Here is a 13399-nt window from a genome sequence, read left to right as displayed (position 1 = left end):
TGGGGCACGTATCTAATTAGAGAGAAAAGCAGATTCCAAGGCTGCCTGTAACCTGTGCCTCTTTTCCTTTTTTTTTTTTTTTTTTTTTTTTTGACAGGCAGAGTGGACAGTGAGAGAGAGAGACAGAGAGAAAGGTCTTCCTTTGCCGTTGATTCACCCTCCAATGGCCGCCGCGGCCGGCGCGCTGCGGCCGGCGCGCTGCGGCCGGCGCACCACGCTGATCCGATGGCAGGAGCCAGGAGCCAGGTGCTTTTCCTGGTCTCCCATGGGGTGCAGGGCCCAAGCACCTGGGCCATCCTCCACTGCACTCCCTGGCCACAGCAGAGAGCTGGCCTGGAAGAGGGGCAACCGGGACAAAATCCGGCGCCCCAACCGGGACTAGAACCCGGTGTGTCGGCGCCCCTAGGCGGAGGATTAGCCTAGTGAGCCGCGGTGCCGGCCACCTGTGCCTCTTTTCTAATAAACATTTATCATTTCTTTAATGCCAAAGTGCCTATGGAAGGTACAATGTCTTCATTTCTCTCAAAAGTCTGAAATATTTAGCATTTCATATGATTCTTTCTCTTTGAAGGACAGAGTATAACAGACATTCCCATTTATTGAATAACTGATAAGATTAAAGTAGGAGCCAGTGCTGTGGCAGAGTAGATGAACCCTCCGCTTGCAGCACCAGCATTCTATATGGGAACAGGTTCTAGTCCCAGCTGCTCCTCTTCCAATCCAGCTCTCTGCCATGGCCTGGAAAGCAGCAGAAGATGGCTCAAGTGCTTGGGCCCCTCCCTGCACCCACTTGGGAGGCCTGGAAGAAGCTCCTGGCTCCTGACTTTGGATTGTCCCAGCTCTGTCTGTTGCAGCCATTTGGGGAGTAAACCAGCAGATAGAAGACCGCTCTTTCTGTCTCCTTCTCTCTTGTCTGTAACTCTGTCTTTCAAATAAATAAATCTTTTAAAAAGAGATTAAAGTGGCAGAATTACTCCCTTTGAATTTACTTGTTTTGGAGCACCCGCCTTTTTCCTACAGATAATGGGATACGTGTGTGTGTGTGTGTGTGTGTGTACATATATAATTAAGAGAACCATAAATAAGAGAATCTTCTAATTTATTTGATCAAATGCCAAAAATGCTTGCATGCCTGTCATGTGAGTAGAAGTAACTGAACACCCAGATGCACAGATTTACAGCTCAATTCTACAGATGTTAGCTGAAGAAATAATCCACTCTCCATTGAACTATGAAGTCATGAAAACAGCCCATAAATTTTTTTAATTTAAAAAAATAAAGAATGGTGGGACTGTAACTCTGTGTCCATTAGACTCAAAAAACTGGGAAATCAATTGAGAATCATCCTGAGACAGGAGGCATAGCCCTGGACGATGGCTCCCTCCATAGACCTGAGAAAACCACAAAACTTTGCCCCTCCCACCTGCCCTCTAATGTTTTTGATTTTTCTTTGCTTGAAGAATTTTCTCAGGTTCCCCTGTGCTCCTGCAATCCCTTGGGTACTTGGAGAAACTCCCATGTTTCAGGGGTATGCTGAAACTAGCTCCTGCCTGCTCATGAGAGCTGAGTCTGTGCATAATGACAGCAGGTTAGTACCTTGACATTGGCCATGGTGCAGAAGGGGCAGTTACACCATAGAAACTGGCACGTGCTACAGACAAGGGCTTTTCCCTCCTGGAGGTCGTAAACCAGCAACCCACTGCCTTGTACACATCTTCCTACTCTTTCTCCTCTCCCCTTCTTCTCCTGCATCAAATCCTATCTTCAGATATCCACACACTTGAAATACTCCCACAAACCAATTTAATCATTGGTGAGAAAACAGATACCATATGTACTACCCCTGCCAAGCATATGGTAAGAAATTTGCAATAATAATATCTTACCCCAAAATAAAATATTTCTATCGATTGAATTCTGGGTATTGATGATGGATGCTACATTTGTCAAGAACAAACTTCTTAGCACCCTTTAACAAATACTATAAAGTCAGTATATGACTGCCTAAAACTACAACAAAAGATATTGACAACAGGGTTAGAAAAAAAAGACTACTACTTGGGGAGAAGGTAGATTGGAGTGCATCAACAACTTTGTTGTGACAGTAAGAAAAACTTAATTTTCAAGAAAACAAGGATCTGGTTCTCACAGTAGAAAAAAAAAAGTGGATATTTCTTTAATACAATCCTATAATCCACACATTTGTCTTTTGAAAATGTCTGTACTCCAAGGGGCTGGCACTATGGCACAGTGGGTTAACTCCCTGGCCTGAAGCGCCAGCATCCCATATGGGTGCTGGTTCGAGACCCGGCTGCTCCACTTCCAATCCAGCTCTCTGCTATGGCTTGGGAAAGCAGTAGAAGATGGCCCAAGTCCTTGGGCCCCTGCACCCATGTGGGAGACCCGGAAGAAGCTCCTGGCTCCTGGCTTCAGATTGGCACAGCTCAGGCCGTTGCAGCTATCTGGGGAGTGAACCAGCGGATAGAAGACCTCTCTCTCTCTCTCTCTCCCTCTCTCTCTCCCTGCCTCTCCTCTCTCTGTGTAACTCTGAATTTCAAATAAATAAATAAATCTTTAAAAAAAAAGAAAAGAAAATATCTGTACTCCAATGCTAAACTATCACCATGTTTCATCAAATCTAAGATATCATGAATTCCAAACCATGCCATTGTATTATGTGCCACTAAGCAGGAAAAATTACTACCAATTAAGTTATAACTCAGATTTCTGCCCTACTTAGAATTTTCCTCCTTACCTTTGTTGTAAGGTTTATTTGGACAGATTTTACCACCTGTTACTCTAGTGCATACCCGTGCATGGTGAGATGCTGTGCTTCTTAAAGGAGCCCTTGCTTGTCCTGGCATTTTCCTCCAATCTGCTGTTACCCCGGCTGCAGGCGGAGATGCACGTGCCGTGCAGGCTGGCCTCATCCCAATCACAGAGATGGACAAATTTGGCAAAGGTGGGCAGAGGCTGTGGAGCACATCTTAGAATCAATGACCTAAGATTTTAAGTCTCTTGCCATTAGACATCAGACCTGGGGCCTAAGCCCAGAGTGGATGGCCTCGCTATGGTGCCCTGGCCTGCTTTAGATCCATCTAAACCTGATTGTACACTTCAATCACTGGGTGAGGGCTTTTTAAATCACCCCATCCAATGAGATCAGAATTTCTAAATAAACAGCCACTCTCCAGGTGATTATAATATTAGTGCAGCAATTTTAGAGACGTATTTGAAGTACTTCTTCCAAAAACCCATCCTTTACACTTTCTCCTTGCAAACTTCATGCTTTGGTGTAGTGTACCCAAAAAGGTGGTATTCTCTGTATTATCTCAATTATCTAAGGTTAACACCATGAGTAAACTCGCTGAAGTAAACCACAGGTGCTCTTAGGACATTTGTTTTCCTCAGGTAAAAAATCTCATCCTATGCTTCATGCAGTTTTGGCTAATTCTATTTGCTTTTTCTTTCACTATTGCACATTTTAATGATGCAAGTTCCTAAGGCTAATTAATTACTCCTCATCTTTTACGTGCTATTTTCTTCAAATATATCTCAAATCTTTGGAGAACATTTAAATGCCATAGCTTGATGGAGATTTGTAGCCTTCTTATGAAATAACCTTGGATTTACAAGCTCATGGCATATGAATACCATAAAAACATTCCATCCTGAAACCAAATCTCATCCAAGTGTACAGACAATAAAAGCACGCTCGATCGAGACGCCGACTTTAGTTAGGGTGGCTTTTCCCTAGGCAGGGACACATTTTAATCACTCTGTCTTATTAGCCCTGTAGAGATCCTGTACCACGATTTTCCCAAAACTGAATTCTTCTGCTTTGCCAACCCCTACCCCTTCTCGGGGTACCTCTTCTCCACTTCACTTCTAATCCCTGAAGGAGACTCTGATTAGTCTCTGCCCACTCATGCTGCAGTTTTCCTGGCAGCTCTTCCATTGCTTCACAGATGTGAGGGCCTAATCAGCGAAAGGAAGGAACCTGCGCCCCATCTCTGGACATTTCTCATCTCCTGCTAGGTGTAGCAAGCCCTGATTATCTTTGGTCAACTCTGAGTTCATCATAAGGGGGACTAACTTGACAATGAAGTTGGGTGGTAGGCATTTGGCACAGCAGATCAGACTCTGCTTAGAGTGGCTTTATCCCTGACTGAAGTGCCTGGGTTCAAGTCCTGACGCCACTTGCCACTCCAGCATCCTGCTAATGTGTACCCTGGGAGGCAGCAGGTGATGGCTGGGTCTCTGCCACCCCTGTGGGATGGAATTACAGGCTCAGCCCTGAGCTGTTTTGGGCATTTGAAGAATGAACCAGTGGATAGAAGCCTTGCTCTCTCTCTCTCCCTCTCTCTCTCTCTCTTCCTCTACCTTTCAAACAAAAATAAATGCAAGTATCTGTTTTAAAAGAAAATAAAATTGACACAGAACAGAGCAGAGCAGACAGAATGAACCCAAGTCCTTGAGGATACTACTGACTTCGAGTTATCAGAACTAACAAATTTCCTGATTAAGCCAGTTTGGGACTGATTTTCTGTTACTTAGAGTTTAAAGCATCACATCACTCCTCCTTCTTCTCTGTATAGGATTCAAGTATCTACTGTGTGGAGACAGTTCATGTAGACCTCTCATATGATAGATAGATGATGATAGATCCTGAGGGCAAAGAACATGATGTGGGCCTATGGAAGAAAGAAGTGAGGGAGTCCCCGACTCACAATTGCATTGGCTTAGTCCTTAAGATAGAGAAACATGTCCTTATTAGTCTCAGACAATTCAACCCATTTGCCTTGAGCATCCTAAATATGTTTTCTGGCAAGTAGTCAGTGACTAGGAATCCCAAAGCACTCCGACCCAGGAGACAACTTAGAACTTTAGGAAGGTCTGAAGCTAAAGTTCTCTTCCCTGTATTTCTCTTCACACAGGGTAACACTGGGGAGGTTACATGTCCATCCCATCCCTCACTAAGGTGTTGGCCCCTCCTCTGGACCCTTGGTTCTACGTTGTCATTGCACTGAGCTTGTATAAAAGAATCTCATCTCTAAAACTCTTCCAATTCAAGCCACAACCTTACTCTACAATATACCCTTTGGTTCTGATCTTCTACTGTCACACAACACTGAATATTCTGGAATGTTCTAGAATCTAATGAAAATGTGAATGGATAGATCTTCACTCAGGCTTCACATTCATGCAGTAAACTGTAATGAAGTACCTATAAAGTTTAAGACACTGTACAAGATCCCAGTACTCAAGTCACTCGCAGTATAGATTTAAAAAAAAAAAATATTTCTTTGAAAGACAAAATTACAGAAAGAGAAAGAGGGAGAGACAGAGAGATCCTCCATCTGCTGGTTACTCCCCAAATGGGAGCCATGGCAGCAGCTGGGCCAGTGTGAACCCAGGAGCCAGGAGTTTCTTCCAGATCCCCCACATGGGCGGCAGGGTCCCAAGCACTTGGACTATTTTCCATGCCCTCCCAGGCACATTAGCAGGAGCCAGATCAGAAGTGAAATAGCCAGGTCCCAAACCTACACCCATAAAGTATGCTGGCATCACAGGTGGTGTCTACCTGCTGCAGCCCCAAGTACGGATGTTTTAAAGTCCTGATTACATAGAGTACCATCATGAGGGAGAAACACTGATACTGGAGTAGCAGAGGCAGAAATGACTAATTATATTTGCAAAGGAGGGAAGAAGGCTGTAGGAGGTTTCACACACGCAGTGATTTGGCCAGGTGGAAAGAGAGAAAAGCATTCCCAAACAACAAACAGTGTAAGCACACCATAGGGTCACAAGCGTGCCCAGGAAGGCCTGTTTGGGGAACAGTAGTCTTGGGTGGCAGAAGGACAGACAGACAGGAGAAGGAGATTAAAGTCAACATGGAAAAGGCTGCTAATTTGCTACTAAGGAGTCTGAACTTTAAACAAGCAGTCTTCAAAAGTTTTAAAGCAGGAACCACAGAGCTGATGTGCAGGGTTCAAGGACAAGTCCTATGTTCATTTTTAGTTCCCTCCTTGGATCTCACCCACCAAGAAAACTCAGTGCTCCCCGAATGTGATTTTTCTTTTCCCACTTTCCTGGCCTTGCTTGCATTTATCATTTCCTCCAGCCAGAATCACTTTTCCCAATTCCTGCTTTTCCAAATTCCATCCATCTTGTAAAACCCATGACAAGCCCTCTCTTGTCCAAAAAGCCTGTGCAATGTACTTCCTGTCTCACCCCAAAAGGTCAGGGGAGATCGCCAGCTCTGGGGGAGGGGTCAGCAGTTCTTTTACCACCGGCTGTGCCTTGGAGATGCCCCCTCACTGTCCTGGGTCTCAGACCCAAAGTTTGCATGTTGATTGGGGTGCAGAAGGAGGAAGAAGCAGGCAAACAGGATTGAAGGAACTGATTTTCTTGGTACATAGCTTGCTCTGTTATCTCTTCTTCCTCTAAATTCATGGAATATCTTGACTATTTCAATCAATTTTCATTTAACCTAAGATTTGCATGTTGACAACTCCTAGTACATAGAAGATACTGATAATCATTGGCTGGAAAGTGGATCTGTCTCTTTCCGTAGGAAAACCTTTTTAGGGGATTTTTTTTTTTTGACAGCTCATTTATATCCTCTTGAACTGAGGAATTCATTTAAGGAAAAATAATTTCACTACTTTCTTCTTTTAAAGATTTATGTATTTATTTCAAAGCAGAATGACAGAGACAGGGAGTGGCATAGATTCACAGACATCTTCCATCTGCTGGTTCACTCTCCAAATTGCCATAACATTCAAGGCTGGACCAGGCCATGGCCAGGATCTTGGAACTCCATCTGGGTATCTGACATGGCTGGCAGGGGCCCAAGACCTAGGGCCATCTTCTGCTGCTTTCCTAGGTGCATTAACAAGGAGCTGGACAGGAAGTGGAGCAGCTGAGACTTGAATCAGCTATCAGGCGGGATGCTGGGGTCAGAGGCAGTAGGTTAATCCACTGCACAATGCTAGTGCCAGTTTTATTGCCTTCAAACAGCTTATTTTACTACTCTGAAGTCAAAGAGGGAAGAGTTCAGAAAGAGCAGAAAATTGTGGGGGAGAGAACTAAGCCATGTGTGGAACTTTCTGGCTGTGGGGACTCCCCTGTCATGTGGCTTGGAGCTTCCGGTCCACTTGCTGGGAACAGGGACAGACAAAGAGCAAAGGTGAAGGTGCTAACTGCCCAACATCCCATCCTGGGCATGGAATCCTCAGGTTACTGTTGCTTCAGTGTGGAGTCTCATTTGTCTGTACAGAGAGCAAACACACTAATCTGATGACTCATGGGCCATTAGTGAGCCAGTTTAATGGAGCAAGTGATGGCTCCTCATTACTCTAGTTAATCCTGAAAATGTTTAGAACTTTGTATTAAATTCCCACCACACCACCAAGCTTATGGAACACTAATAAAGAAAAAACAAAGAACAGAAGTCTGTGAGATCCAATGAATGATGATTTTATCTAATATCTCAGGTACTCCATAGGTAAAGGCAAATAAATAGTAATATTGGCACTTATGAGCTTTTACTATGCCATTTTCCCTAAATCATAACATTAATTCCATTATCATCTTATCAATTCAATCAGATTATAATGGACTAATTAGAATATTGATTGGGTGATTATATTAGTTTGAGAGGCTGGTGTGGGGTGGGGGAAGTATTCATGAAGAAGAAGGGGATGATAAGAAAAGGTATCCACAGAGCATTGGGGGGTCTGCTCCAAGAGAAAACTGTCACTTATTCCCTAGTCAGCCGGCCTCTAAGGTATCAGCTCGTGGGCCCAAAGCTGTAGAGCGGGGAAAAGAGTCACCATCTTCATTTATTAGTGGGAAAGCTGAATGGGAAGGGGCCTTTTCAAGGCCACATAACTCTTCCTGGGTGGGTGTGCTCCCTAGACCTGGGGGGCTTAAGCTCGCTCTTAATAGCTCAGCCACGTGCTCCTCTCCTTGGGCTGCTCCTGTCTCGCAAACTGCTTGAGGAATCCCAAGTTTCAACAGAGACTCCTGAGGGCTGAGTTGGGATCCGGGCCACTCCCTGTGACCTCCCAGCCCTGGAAGCGCTGTGAGTCAGATGTTTTCTACCTTAGCGTCCCCTTTGCTAATGGACACTGCCGACATTTAAAATGGGCACTCCAAAACAATCATGGAATATGGAATGAAACGATTATTTGGTGCAAGATTTTTAGAAATCCATGTGTATCTTTTTCATAATATGCATTTTCATTTTTAAATATCCCTCATATGCATAGAGCTTGGATTTTTTGCACCAAACTGAGCATCTTTTAATCACACTTTCCATGAACTTGTTGAAGTACCCTTCTACCTACACTATGATTGAACAAAATGCTCCTGAAAAATACTTAGATTCCCACGGGACTCCTTGTGACCCTCAAGGCAGTGACGTATTTGTATGGAGGTCCCTCCATGGTACAGGCGTGGGAGCAGGGCACCAGAAGCAGCTCCCGCTCTGTGGCCTCCCTCCCCCTGGACTCAGCTCCCCTGGCCCTTCCCCAGCCTCCGGGAGGCCAGCCAGGCAACCCCCACACAGAACCCCAGAATCCCCTGGACTTCCAGACAGAGCAACCCCGCTCTGCTCCATGTGCCTGAGGTAGTAGCATGTTCCCAGAATAACTTTCCTGCAAACCAACCCTGGGGGACCAACCACAGACAAGAAAGGAAACCACAAAAGCAGAGATGTGGAGGAGCTCCCACGGCATGGGTTCCTTGTGCTAAGGAAGCCCCAAGGTGGCTTTTATCTCAGCTGTCCCTGCAGAGAGCGACTCTGCTTCCTTTGTATCAGCGAGCGCTGGGCAGTGTCTGGGCAGGTCCTCGGGTTGGCTCCAGCATCAGAGTTGAGGCTGGGGCAGCACGTTGTCCAAAGTGCAGCCTCCGTAGCAGATCTTGTTGAGGAAATGTGTTAACAAAACTGTTCTTATGTCAATGATAAAAACCTTAGAGATGTAAACAGGAGCCCTGGGAGCAGCCGGACTCAAAGGGGATGCTCTCCTTACTGCATGCTAACACACAGGCCTGCTCTGCCTGCGTCCCACCCAAGGCACCCGGCGCTCTGGGCTCCGGCCACCCACCTCTTTGCTCATTCTGCCTTTATTTCCTGGCCGAGAATGGCACCTGCAGATCTAGCCGACAACAGCCGTCCTGAATCGCCCTTGAAATTGCCTTCTTCACTCCTCAGCAGCAGCTCTGTCTGTCACCCACAGCTTTTCCCTAAGGATGTTTCCAGCACAATCCTGCGCATCTGTCTGAACGCAGGTGTCTGCAATAGCTGGCTGGCTCTATCTTCTGGGAAAGTCCAGGTTCTTCACCTGTTCAAAGTGAGCGTGTACTTCGAATCCAGCTGAGATCAGGAGCAGCAGGCCACATGCAACATGTTCAGTGAGGCAAGAGGACCAGGGAGATGGCACCACACAGTGCTCCAGGACAGAAATGGTGAGGACTGAACTTAGCACGGGGCCAGAGGGGATGGGGGACAATGAGAAACATCATGGAGGGCAAACTGACCTTGAATACTCCACCTCCTAAGGTCGAATGAAAATTAAATGAAATAGTACTCGTAATGCACTTAGAGCAGTCCTGTTATGTAAGAAGTGTACAGTAGGGGCCGGCGCTGTGGTGCAGCGGGTTGGGATACCGCCTGCAGTGCCAGCATCCCACATGTGTGCCAGTTTGAGTCCTGGCTGCTCAACTTCTGGTCCAGTTCCCCGTTAATGTGCCTGGGAAAGCAGCAGAAAACGCCCAAGTACTTGGGCCCCTGCACCCACATGGGAGACTCAAATGAAGCTACTGACTCCAGGCTTCAGCGGGGCCCAGCCCAGGCCATTGCAGCTATTTGGGGAGTGAACCAACAGGTGGAAGATCTCTCTCTCTCTCTCTCTTTCTCTCTCTTGCCTCTGCTTCTCCCTCTTTGTAACTCTGCCTTATTTATTTCAAACTAATCAATAAATCTTAAATAAAAAAGAAGCATACAATAAATGTTAGCAATCATTTTCACTATTTAGATGTACCAGAGTCTGCCTTTGTGGTTGAATAATGTTATTACTGTTTTTCAATATTTAGCTAGGGAATCATTTCTTAATCTTCAGAAGAAGCATAAATGTTAATGTCCCTCTTGCTATACCTACATAATATTGTACCCACCACGGGCCACAACATTAATTCATATTCAGGGACAAATTAGAGAAATACTTTTCTGTATTGGAGTAGAAATAATAAAACTACATTTTTCAGAGTGAGTGTAGGAGGATTCATTTTTGAACTAACGTCCCACATTCTTGGCTTAGAAATTTACCTTCCTCCTATCTCTAATCACTTCTGGCTAGTTGTTTAGCTCCAGTTCCCTGTTAGGACACACTATTCACCTGCTACAATTCACTTCCTGCTTCTTCTCTCTCCCCGTCTCTATGAGCCTTTCTCACTCCCTCAGGCGGGTAACCGGATTACCCACATTTCCCAAAACAGCAGAAGGGAGCTCTGCGTGACTGGGCCATGCGATGCTGGACTAGCAATCACCTTTTGAAATCTTCAAGGAAAACGGTGGCCTTCGTGCAGGAGCAGTGCCTGCCTGCCTGCCTAAAGCTCTCATATCTGTGTTGGTCAATATTTACCTGCCAGCCCAAAACATGTCGGTGCTGAGCTCAGAGGAGCCAGATCAATCCAGCAGTTTTTCCACCTAGTTGAGCCTTTTGTTAACTACGGTTTTTTGTGCACTGAATGCTGTTGAGTCACAGCAGAAACCCTCTGTGCCACAGGACAAAGAGACTGGATTTACACGTAGGAGCTCAACAACTGTAATCCAATAGACTTTAATAATCTGCAGTTGCAGAAAATCGAGAAATATTATTAGACCTACAGGCTGTAAGTACTATGTATCCAAACAATATTTATCGATTTTCATTTGCAGGGTTCCTTGATTTTCCACCCAATTGGGATGCTTTATAGAAAAGGTTTCAAAAAGTTCGTGGAAAATCAATTTAGAAGTTAAGTTCAAGGTGATTGTATTGGGGAACAGTGGGTTAAGCCACCACTTGTAACACAGGCCTCCCATATCAGAGTGTAGGGTCCAACCCTGACTGCTCCATTGCTGAAGCAGTTCCCTGCTAATGCACCTGGGAAGGCAGTAGATGGTGGCCCAAATATTTAGGCACCTGCTACCCAGGAGAGAAACCTAGATGGAGTTCTTGGCTGATGTCTTCAGCCTGGCCTAGTCCTGGCTGTTGCAGCCATTTGGAGAGTGAACCAATGGTAAATGAAAAAGATCTCTCTCTCTCTCTCTCTCTCTCTCTGTCACTTTGCCTTTCAAATAAACACAATTTTTAAAAAAGATGAGCTAATTTGGGTTTTAAAAAGTTTAAAATCCATGCATATGAGAGTTATTCAAATAACTGATTAAAAAAATATACGATTAAAAAAAAAAAAAACCTGGGGCTGGGGCTGTGGTGTAGCAGGTAAAGCTGCCGCCTGGAGTGCTGGTATCCAATATGGGCACCGGTTCGAGTCCCGGCTGCTCCACTTCCAATCCAACCCTCTGCTATGGCCTGAGAAAGTAGTAGATGTCCGAAATCCTTGGGCCCCTGCACCCACATAGGAGACCTGGAAGAAGCTCCAGGCTCCCGGCTTTGGGTCAGTGTAGTTCCAGCCATTGCAGCCAATTGGGAGTGAACCAGAGGATGGAAGACCTCTCTCTCTCTCTCTCTCTCTCTCTGCCTTTCCTTCTCTCTCTGTATAACTCTTTCAAATAAATAAATCTTAAAAAAAAAACTATGCAAGGATTTCAAAAATCTGAGCAGGCCAAAATAAACTGAACTTTAATTTCATCTTAAAATAAAGTTTTTAAAGTACCTGCATACTTCCAAAAAAATAAAAAAGCAAACAAATAAAACATATTCTATCCTCCTCTTCCTAAGATAATCACCCAAAGTGTTTCAACTTAAATGACGTTTTCCTGTATTTTTATTATTATTATATTATTTCCTTATTTTATATTCTTATTTTGTAAAAATTCAAGTTAGACACATCTGGAGAAACACACAGCATGTGCTAAGGCCCACCCTACTGTATTATAAGAGAGACCAACTCACCCTGTAACAGGGAGCTGCATGACCACTGATGCGATGGCAGCAGGCATGAGTCAGGCCTTGGAGCAGCGCTGATGCGTGCCCACTCTGCGTTCTCTGTGTTGAACGCTTCTTGGTGCTATGGATACAGCAATTAACAAGGAGTCTCCCAAAAGCCCATAAAAAATCCATATTATGAAAAACCTAGGTATGGATTTCAAAAACGCTGTTTTATTTAAAAACAGATAAAACACAGGAAGACAGAAAGAAAATGCTGATCCATTCCCCCCAAATGCCTCCAATGGTCAGGGTCAGGCTTAGGATGAAAGCCAGGGTTCAGAAACCCATCTAGGTCTCCCACATGGGTGTCAGGAACCCCATTACTTGAGCCATCACCACCGCTTCTGAGGGTCTGCATTAGCAGGAAGCTGGAGTCGGGAGAGTGGGGTGTTGAACTCAGGCACTCCGAATGGAACATGGGTGTCTTCACAGCTAGACCAAAGTTTCACTCCATAAACGTATCTTTCCATTACATTTGTCCATGACCTTTTTGAAGTTCTCTCCTAGAAGAGCTTAACAAACTCAAGGTCAGTGGTCTGTGTTACCAATGGAACATTTAATTTCCCAGTTTTAGGTTGCTTCCCTGAACTCAACTCCTCTTCCAATAATGGTGCTAGATACATTTGCATAACTGAACTGGTCTGCCATGAAAGCATTTCTGTTTTGTTTGGTTTTCCCCAGAAAAAAAGAAAAAAAAAAAAAAAAAAGATAGTCTGCCCCAAAGGTAAATTCAACCTTCTGTTTCTAATCAGGCAGAAAATACTTAATTTTTCAAATGGTTATTTTTCCTCTTGGTTTCTCAACCAAGTTTTAAAAAAAACAAAAACCTTCAGCTCTAACTCTCTTTCAGGTTACCCAATATTACATTAGCTGTAAATAAAGAAGAGACCGGATATAAGAAATTGCAGTGAGAGAAGTTAAATGGCAAAGAGACTTGGCTAGAAATAACTTTTGAAATTATGACTTTCATGTCAGAAAACTACTACACAAACACCAACCGACACTTGATCTCTGCACAGAGTCCCCCCAGGGGCTGGCCGAGACACTCAGCGAAGTGTGAGCTCCGAAACCACGAGCCCCCACACTTCCTGGAGCCCATTCGCAGGGCTCAATCTGCCATGCCCCGTGAAGTCAGCCTCGACTCGCCTTTTCCCAGTTCCTGCTCCTAGGAATAAAGTCACGGAGGCACGAAAAGGCTATCTGTGTGACTATCTAACTGGGCCACTCTCGAAGGGACTAGC

General features: G+C 44.8%; 1 protein-coding gene across 1 annotated transcript in view; it reads right to left on the bottom strand.

The window, feature by feature from the left end:
• Positions 1-387: 387 nt before the first annotated feature.
• RASGEF1B (RasGEF domain family member 1B) overlaps positions 388-13399 on the bottom strand; it is a 653322-nt gene continuing 640310 nt past the window's right edge. The window contains exon 19 of the mRNA XM_070047975.1: positions 388-399. The gene's annotated coding sequence lies outside the window, so the exon portion shown is untranslated. The remainder of the gene's footprint in view (positions 400-13399) is intronic.

The sequence above is a fragment of the Oryctolagus cuniculus genome, chromosome 8, assembly GCF_964237555.1.
Source record: "Oryctolagus cuniculus chromosome 8, mOryCun1.1, whole genome shotgun sequence".
In the NCBI taxonomy this organism is placed as follows: Eukaryota; Metazoa; Chordata; class Mammalia; order Lagomorpha; family Leporidae; genus Oryctolagus; species Oryctolagus cuniculus.
This window is presented reverse-complemented; position numbering and strand designations above follow the sequence as displayed.